Here is a 10,192-nt window from a genome sequence, read left to right as displayed (position 1 = left end):
ACCTATGTCGCGTGCTGCGGTATGCGGAGACACTAAAAGCACCATAGTAGAACACAGATGAAGCTTCTAAGTAATGTAATAGCCAGTAACAAGTAGTACAGTTCAACTTTTAGGTATCGATTATTGACTTTTTAGCTATCTTTGGTGCCTTGGACATGCGCTAGGACCTTAAGATTCTGCATGAAAGGAGGACTAGCAGCCGCGTTGCACGGGAGTATGTGAAAAGTGTTCATATGTAGTAAAAACCTTAGAAATCCGTCCGTTTTCGTCATTTGTTATCGAATCGACTTAAAGCCAGATCGTCACATTGTCCGCTCTTCTCTCTGAAACGGTTGTACTTATCGTCTGCAAACCTATGTCGCGTGCTGCGGTATGCGGAGACACTAAAAGCACCATAGTAGAACACAGATGAAGCTTCTAAGTAATGTAATAGCCAGTAACAAGTAGTACAGTTCAACTTTTAGGTATCGATTATTGACTTTTTAGCTATCTTTGGTGCCTTGGACTTGCGCTAGGACCTTAAGATTCTGCATGAAAGGAGGACTAGCAGTCGAGTTGAACGGGAGAATGTGAAAAATGTTCATATGTAGTAAAAACCTAAAGAAATCCGTCCGTTTTCGTCATTTGATATCGAATCGACTTAAAGCCAGATCGTCACATTGGCCGCTCTTCTCTCTGAAACGGTTGTACTTATCGTCTGCAAAGCTATGTCGCGTGCTGCGGTATGCGGAGACACTAAAAGCACCATAGTAGAACACAGATGAAGCTTCTAAGTTGATGTAATAGGCAGTAAGAAGTAGTACAATTCAAGTTTTATGTATCGATTATTGACTTTTTGGCTGGCTTTGGTGACTTGGACATGAGCTAGGACCTTAAGATTCTGCATGAAAGGAGGACTAGCAGCCGAGTTGCACGGGAGAATGTGAAAAGAGTTCATATGTAGTAAAAATATGAGAAATCCGTCCGTTTTCGTCGTTTGTTATCGAATCGACTAAAAGCCAGATCGTCACATTGACCGCTCTTCTCTCTGAAACGGTTGTACTTATCGTCTGCAAAGCTATGTCGCGTGCTGCGGTATGCGGAGACACTAATAGCACCATAGTAGAACACAGATGAAGCTTCTAAGTTGATGTAATAGCATGCAGGAAGTAGTACAATTCAAGCTTTAGGTATCGATTATTGATTTTTAGCTGGCTCTGGTGCCTTGGATATGAGATAGGACCTTAACATTCTGCATGAAAGGAGGACTAGCAGTCGAGTTGCACGGGAGAATGTGAAAAGTGTTCATATGTAGTAAAAACCTAAAGAAATCCGTCCGTTTTCATCATTTGTTATCGAATCGACTTAATGCCAGGTCGTCACATTGGCCCCTCTTCTCTGAAACGGTTGTACTTATCGTCTGCAAAGCTATGTCGCGTGCTGCGTTATGCGGAGACACTAAAAGCACCATAGTAGAACACAGATGAAGCTTCTAAGTTGATGTAATAACCAGTAAGAAGTAGTACAATACAAGTTATAGGTATAGATTATTGACTTTTTAGCTGGCTTTGGTGCCTTGGACATGAGCTAGGACCTTAAGATTCTGCATGAAAGAAGGACTAGCAGCCGAGTTGCACGGGAGAATGTGACAAGTGTTCAAATGTAGTAAAAACCTGAGAAATACGTCCGTTTTCGTCATTTGTTATCGAATCGACTTAAAGCCAGATCGTCACATTGGCCGATCTTCTCTCTGAAACGGTAGTACTTATCGTCTGCAAAGCTATGTCGCGTGCTGCGGTATGCGGAGACACTAAAAGCACCATTGTAGAACATAGATGAAGCTTCTAAGTTGATGTAATAGCCAGTAAGAAGTAGTACAATTTACGTTTTAGGAATCGATTTTTGACTTTTTACCTGGCTCTGGAGCCATGGACATGATGTAGGACCTTAAGATTCTGCATGAAAGGAGGACTAGCAGCCGAGTTGCAAGGGAGAATGTTAAAAGTGTTCATATGTAGTAACAACCTGAGAAATCCGTTCGTTTTCGTCATTTGTTATCGAATCGACTTAAAGCTAGATCGTCACATTGGCCGCTCTTCTCTCTGAAACGGTTGTACTTATCGTCTGCAAAGCTATGTCGCGTGCTGCGGTATGCGGAGACACTAAAAGCACCATAAATGAACACAGATGAAGCTTCTAAGCTGATGTAATAGCCTGTAAGAAGTAGTACAATTCAAGTTTTAGGTATCGATTATTGAATTTTTTGCTGGCTTTGGTGCCTTGGACATGAGCTAGGACCTTGAGATTCTGCATGAAAGGAGGACTAGCAGCAGAGTTGCATGGGAGAATGTGAAAAGTGTTCATATGTAGTAAAAACCTGAGAAATCCGTCCGTTTTCGTCATTTGTTATCGAATCGACTTAAACCCAGATTGACATATTGGCCCCTCTTCTCTCAAACGGTTGTACTTATCGTCTGCTTAGCTATGTCGCGTGCTGCGGTATACGGAGACACTAAAAGCACCATAGTAGAACACAGGTGAAGCTTCAAAGTTGATGTAATAGCGAGTGAGAAGTAGAACAATTCAAGTTTTAGGTATCGATTATTGACTTTTTAGCTGGCTTTGGAGCCTTGGACATGAGCTAGGACCTTAAGATTCTGCATGAAAGGAGGAATAGAAGCCGCGTTGCACGGGAGTATGTCAAAAGTGTTCATATGTAGTAAAAACCTGAGAAATCCGTCCGTTTTCGTCATTTGTTATCGAATCAACTTAAAGCCAGATCGGCACATTGGCCGCTCTTCTCTCTGAAACGGTTGTGCTTATCGTCTGCAAAGCTATGTCGCGTGCTGCGGTATACGGAGACACTAAAAGCACCATAGTAGAACACAGATGAAGCTTCTAAGTTGATGTAATAGCCAGTAAGAAGTAGTACAGTTCAAGTTTTAGTTATCGATTATTGACTATTTTGCTGGCTTTTGTGCCTTTGTACATGAGCTAGGAGCTTACGATTCTGCATGAAAGGAGGAATAGCAGCCGCGTTGCACGGGAGTATGTGAAAAGTGTTCATATGTAGTAAAAACCAGAGAAATCCGTTCGTTTTCGTCATTTGTTATCGAATCGACTGAAAGCCAGATCGTCACATTGGCCGCTCTTCTCTCTGAAACGGTTGTACTTATCGTCTGCAAAGCTATGTCGCGTGCTGCGGTATGCGGAGACACTTAAATCACCATTGTAGAACACAGATGAAGCTTCTAAGTTGAAGTAATATCCGATTAAATGTAGTACAATTCAAGACTTAGGTTCGATTATTGACTTTTTACCATTCTTTGGTGCCTTGGACATGAGCTAGGACCTTAAGATTCTGCATGAAAGGAGGACTAGCAGCCGAGTTGCATGGGAGAATGTGAAAAGTGTTCATATGTAGTAAAAACCTGAGAAATCCGTCCGTTTTCGTCATTTGTTATCGAATCGACTTAAACCCAGATTGACACATTGACCCCTCTTCTCTGAAACGGTTGTACTTATCGTCTGCAAAGCTATGTCGCGTGCTGCGGTATACGGAGACACTAAAAGCACCACAGTAGAACACAGATGAAGCTTCTAAGTTGATGTAATAGCCAGTAAGAAGTAGTACAGTTCAAGTTTTAGTTATCGATTATTGACTATTTTGCTGGCTTTTGTGCCTTTGTACATGAGCTAGGAGCTTACGATTCTGCATGAAAGGAAGATTAGCAGCCGCGTTGCACGGGAGTATGTGAAAAGTGTTCATATGTAGTAAAAACCAGAGAAATCCGTTCGTTTTCGTCATTTGTTATCGAATCGACTGAAAGCCAGATCGTCACATTGGCCGCTCTTCTCTCTGAAACGGTTGTACTTATCGTCTGCAAAGCTATGTCGCGTGCTGCGGTATGCGGAGACACTTAAATCACCATTGTAGAACACAGATGAAGCTTCTAAGTTGAAGTAATATCCGATTAAATGTAGTACAATTCAAGACTTAGTTTCGATTATTGACTTTTTACCATTCTTTGGTGCCTTGGACATGAGCTAGGACCTTAAGATTCTGCATGAAAGGAGGACTAGCAGCCGAGTTGCATGGGAGAATGTGAAAAGTGTTCATATGTAGTAAAAACCTTAGAAATCCCTCCGTTTTCGTCATTTGTTATCGAATCGACTTAAACCCAAATTGGCACATTGGCCCCTCTTCTCTGAAACGGTTGTACTTATCGTCTGCAAAGCTATGTCGCGTGCTGCGGTATACGGAGACACTAAAAGCACCATAGTAGAACACAGATGAAGCTTCTAAGTTGATGTAATAGCCAGTAAGAAGTAGTACAGTTCAAGTTTTAGGTATCGATTATTGACTATTTTGCTGGCTTTTGTGCCTTTTTACATGAGCTAGGAGCTTAAGAATCTGCATGAAAAGAGGACTAGCAGCCGCGTTGCACGGGAGTATGTGAAAAGTGTTCATATGTAGTAACAACCTGAGAAATCCGTCCGTTTTCGTCATTTGTTATCGAATCGACTTAAAGCCAGATCGTCACATTGTCCGCTCTTCTCTCTGAAACGGTTGTACTTATCGTCTGCAAACCTATGTCGCGTGCTGCGGTATGCGGAGACACTAAAAGCACCATAGTAGAACACAGATGAAGCTTCTAAGTAATGTAATAGCCAGTAACAAGTAGTACAGTTCAACTTTTAGGTATCGATTATTGACTTTTTAGCTATCTTTGGTGCCTTGGACATGCGCTAGGACCTTAAGATTCTGCATGAAAGGAGGACTAGCAGCCGCGTTGCACGGGAGTATGTGAAAAGTGTTCATATGTAGTAAAAACCTTAGAAATCCGTCCGTTTTCGTCATTTGTTATCGAATCGACTTAAAGCCAGATCGTCACATTGTCCGCTCTTCTCTCTGAAACGGTTGTACTTATCGTCTGCAAACCTATGTCGCGTGCTGCGGTATGCGGAGACACTAAAAGCACCATAGTAGAACACAGATGAAGCTTCTAAGTAATGTAATAGCCAGTAACAAGTAGTACAGTTCAACTTTTAGGTATCGATTATTGACTTTTTAGCTATCTTTGGTGCCTTGGACTTGCGCTAGGACCTTAAGATTCTGCATGAAAGGAGGACTAGCAGTCGAGTTGAACGGGAGAATGTGAAAAATGTTCATATGTAGTAAAAACCTAAAGAAATCCGTCCGTTTTCGTCATTTGATATCGAATCGACTTAAAGCCAGATCGTCACATTGGCCGCTCTTCTCTCTGAAACGGTTGTACTTATCGTCTGCAAAGCTATGTCGCGTGCTGCGGTATGCGGAGACACTAAAAGCACCATAGTAGAACACAGATGAAGCTTCTAAGTTGATGTAATAGGCAGTAAGAAGTAGTACAATTCAAGTTTTATGTATCGATTATTGACTTTTTGGCTGGCTTTGGTGACTTGGACATGAGCTAGGACCTTAAGATTCTGCATGAAAGGAGGACTAGCAGCCGAGTTGCACGGGAGAATGTGAAAAGAGTTCATATGTTGTAAAAATATGAGAAATCCGTCCGTTTTCGTCGTTTGTTATCGAATCGACTAAAAGCCAGATCGTCACATTGACCGCTCTTCTCTCTGAAACGGTTGTACTTATCGTCTGCAAAGCTATGTCGCGTGCTGCGGTATGCGGAGACACTAATAGCACCATAGTAGAACACAGATGAAGCTTCTAAGTTGATGTAATAGCATGCAGGAAGTAGTACAATTCAAGCTTTAGGTATCGATTATTGATTTTTAGCTGGCTCTGGTGCCTTGGATATGAGATAGGACCTTAACATTCTGCATGAAAGGAGGACTAGCAGTCGAGTTGCACGGGAGAATGTGAAAAGTGTTCATATGTAGTAAAAACCTAAAGAAATCCGTCCGTTTTCATCATTTGTTATCGAATCGACTTAATGCCAGGTCGTCACATTGGCACCTCTTCTCTGAAACGGTTGTACTTATCGTCTGCAAAGCTATGTCGCGTGCTGCGTTATGCGGAGACACTAAAAGCACCATAGTAGAACACAGATGAAGCTTCTAAGTTGATGTAATAACCAGTAAGAAGTAGTACAATACAAGTTATAGGTATAGATTATTGACTTTTTAGCTGGCATTGGTGCCTTGGACATGAGCTAGGACCTTAAGATTCTGCATGAAAGAAGGACTAGCAGCCGAGTTGCACGGGAGAATGTGACAAGTGTTCAAATGTAGTAAAAACCTGAGAAATACGTCCGTTTTCGTCATTTGTTATCGAATCGACTTAAAGCCAGATCGTCACATTGGCCGATCTTCTCTCTGAAACGGTAGTACTTATCGTCTGCAAAGCTATGTCGCGTGCTGCGGTATGCGGAGACACTAAAAGCACCATTGTAGAACATAGATGAAGCTTCTAAGTTGATGTAATAGCCAGTAAGAAGTAGTACAATTTACGTTTTAGGAATCGATTTTTGACTTTTTACCTGGCTCTGGAGCCATGGACATGATGTAGGACCTTAAGATTCTGCATGAAAGGAGGACTAGCAGCCGAGTTGCAAGGGAGAATGTTAAAAGTGTTCATATGTAGTAACAACCTGAGAAATCCGTTCGTTTTCGTCATTTGTTATCGAATCGACTTAAAGCTAGATCGTCACATTGGCCGCTCTTCTCTCTGAAACGGTTGTACTTATCGTCTGCAAAGCTATGTCGCGTGCTGCGGTATGCGGAGACACTAAAAGCACCATAAATGAACACAGATGAAGCTTCTAAGCTGATGTAATAGCCTGTAAGAAGTAGTACAATTCAAGTTTTAGGTATCGATTATTGAATTTTTTGCTGGCTTTGGTGCCTTGGACATGAGCTAGGACCTTGAGATTCTGCATGAAAGGAGGACTAGCAGCAGAGTTGCATGGGAGAATGTGAAAAGTGTTCATATGTAGTAAAAACCTGAGAAATCCGTCCGTTTTCGTCATTTGTTATCGAATCGACTTAAACCCAGATTGACATATTGGCCCCTCTTCTCTCAAACGGTTGTACTTATCGTCTGCTTAGCTATGTCGCGTGCTGCGGTATACGGAGACACTAAAAGCACCATAGTAGAACACAGGTGAAGCTTCAAAGTTGATGTAATAGCGAGTGAGAAGTAGAACAATTCAAGTTTTAGGTATCGATTATTGACTTTTTAGCTGGCTTTGGAGCCTTGGACATGAGCTAGGACCTTAAGATTCTGCATGAAAGGAGGAATAGAAGCCGCGTTGCACGGGAGAATGTCAAAAGTGTTCATATGTAGTAACAACCTGAGAAATCCGTCCGTTTTCGTCATTTGTTATCGAATCAACTTAAAGCCAGATCGGCACATTGGCCGCTCTTCTCTCTGAAACGGTTGTGCTTATCGTCTGCAAAGCTATGTCGCGTGCTGCGGTATACGGAGACACTAAAAGCACCATAGTAGAACACAGATGAAGCTTCTAAGTTGATGTAATAGCCAGTAAGAAGTAGTACAGTTCAAGTTTTAGTTATCGATTATTGACTATTTTGCTGGCTTTTGTGCCTTTGTACATGAGCTAGGAGCTTACGATTCTGCATGAAAGGAGGAATAGCAGCCGCGTTGCACGGGAGTATGTGAAAAGTGTTCATATGTAGTAAAAACCAGAGAAATCCGTTCGTTTTCGTCATTTGTTATCGAATCGACTGAAAGCCAGATCGTCACATTGGCCGCTCTTCTCTCTGAAACGGTTGTACTTATCGTCTGCAAAGCTATGTCGCGTGCTGCGGTATGCGGAGACACTTAAATCACCATTGTAGAACACAGATGAAGCTTCTAAGTTGAAGTAATATCCGATTAAATGTAGTACAATTCAAGACTTAGGTTCGATTATTGACTTTTTACCATTCTTTGGTGCCTTGGACATGAGCTAGGACCTTAAGATTCTGCATGAAAGGAGGACTAGCAGCCGAGTTGCATGGGAGAATGTGAAAAGTGTTCATATGTAGTAAAAACCTGAGAAATCCGTCCGTTTTCGTCATTTGTTATCGAATCGACTTAAACCCAGATTGACACATTGACCCCTCTTCTCTGAAACGGTTGTACTTATCGTCTGCAAAGCTATGTCGCGTGCTGCGGTATACGGAGACACTAAAAGCACCACAGTAGAACACAGATGAAGCTTCTAAGTTGATGTAATAGCCAGTAAGAAGTAGTACAGTTCAAGTTTTAGGTATCGATTATTGAGTATTTTGCTGGCTTTTGTGCCTTTGTACATGAGCTAGGAGCTTAAGAATCTGCATGAAAAGAGGACTAGCAGCCGCGTTGCACGGGAGTATGTGAAAAGTGTTCATATGTAGTAACAACCTGAGAAATCCGTCCGTTTTCGTCATTTGTTATCGAATCGACTTAAAGCCAGATCGTCACATTGTCCGCTCTTCTCTCTGAAACGGTTGTACTTATCGTCTGCAAAGCTATGTCGCGTGCTGCGGTATGCGGAGACACTAAAAGCACCATAGTAGAACACAGATGAAGCTTCTAAGTAATGTATAAGCCAGTAACAAGTAGTACAGTTCAACTTTTAGGTATCGATTATTGACTTTTTAGCTATCTTTGGTGCCTTGGACATGCGCTAGGACCTTAAGATTCTGCATGAAAGGAGGACTAGCAGCCGCGTTGCACGGGAGTATGTGAAAAGTGTTCATATGTAGTAACAACCTGAGAAATCCGTCCGTTTTCGTCATTTGTTATCGAATCAACTTGAAGCCAGATCGTCACATTGGCCGCTCTTCTCTCTGAAACGGTTGTACTTATCGTCTGCAAAGCTATGTCGCGTGATGCGGTATGCGGAGACACTAAAAGCACCATAGTAGAACACAGATGAAGCTTCTAAGTTGATGTAATAGCCAGTAAGAAGTAGTAAAATTCAAGTTTTAGGTATCGATTACTGACTATTTTGCTGGCTTTGGTGCCTTGGACATGAGCTAGGACCTTAAGATTCTGCATGAAAGGAGAACTAGCAGCCGCGTTGCACGGGAGTATGTGAAAAGTGTTCATATGTAGTAAAAACCTGAGAAATCCGTCCGTTTTCGTCATTTGTTATCGAATCGACTTAAAGCCAGATCGTCACATTGGCCGCTCTTCTCTCTGAAACGGTAGTACTTATCGTCTGCAAAGCTATGTCGCGTGCTGCGGTATGCGGTGACACTAAAAGCACCATAGTGGAACACAGATGAGGCTTCTAAGTTGATGTAATAGCAAGTAAGAAGTAGTACAGTTCAAGTTTTGGGTATCGATTATTGACTATTTTGCTGGCTTTTGTGCCTTGGACATGAGCTAGGAGCTTAAGATTCTGCATGAAAGGAGGACTAGCAGCCGCGTTGCACGGGAGTATGTGAAAAGTGTTCATATGTAGTAAAAACCTGAGAAATCCGTCCGTTTTCGTCATTTGTTATCGAATCGACTTAAAGCCAGATCGTCACATTGGCCGCTCTTCTCTCTGAAACGGTTGTACTTATCGTCTGCAAAGCTATGTCGCGTGCTGCAGTATGCGGAGACACTAAAAGCACCATAGTAGAACACACATGAAGCTTCTAAGTTGATGTAATAGCAAGTAAGAAGTAGTACAGTTCAAGATTTAGGTATCGATTATTGACTATTTAGCTGGCATTGGTGCCTTGGACATGAGCTAGGAGCTTAAGATTCTGCATGAAAGGAGGACTTGCAGCCGCGTTGCACGGGAATATGTGAAAAGTGTTCATATGTAGTAAAACCCAGAGAAATCCGTCCCTTTTCGTCATTTGTTATCGAATCGACTGAAAGCCAGATCGTCACATTGGCCGCTCTTCTCTCTGAAACGGTTGTACTTATCGTCTGCAAAGCTATGTCGCGTGCTGCGGTATGCGGAGACACTAAAAGCACCATAGTAGAACACAGATGAAGCTTCTAAGTAATGTAATAGCCAGTAACAAGTAGTACAGTTCAACTTTTAGGTATCGATTATTGACTTTTTAGCTATCTTTGGTGCCTTGGACATGCCCTAGGACCTTAAGATTCTGCATGAAAGGAGGACTAGCAGTCGAGTTGCACGGGAGAATGTGAAAAATGTTCATATGTAGTAAAAACCGTAGAAATCCCTCCGTTTTCGTCATTTGTTATCGAATCGACTTAAACCCAAATTGTCACATTGGCCCCTCTTCTCTGAAACGGTTGTACTTATCGTCTGCAAAG

This window comes from Schistocerca gregaria, unplaced genomic scaffold (assembly GCF_023897955.1).
Source record: "Schistocerca gregaria isolate iqSchGreg1 unplaced genomic scaffold, iqSchGreg1.2 ptg000418l, whole genome shotgun sequence".
Classification (NCBI taxonomy): domain Eukaryota; kingdom Metazoa; phylum Arthropoda; class Insecta; order Orthoptera; family Acrididae; genus Schistocerca; species Schistocerca gregaria.
This window is presented reverse-complemented; position numbering follows the sequence as displayed.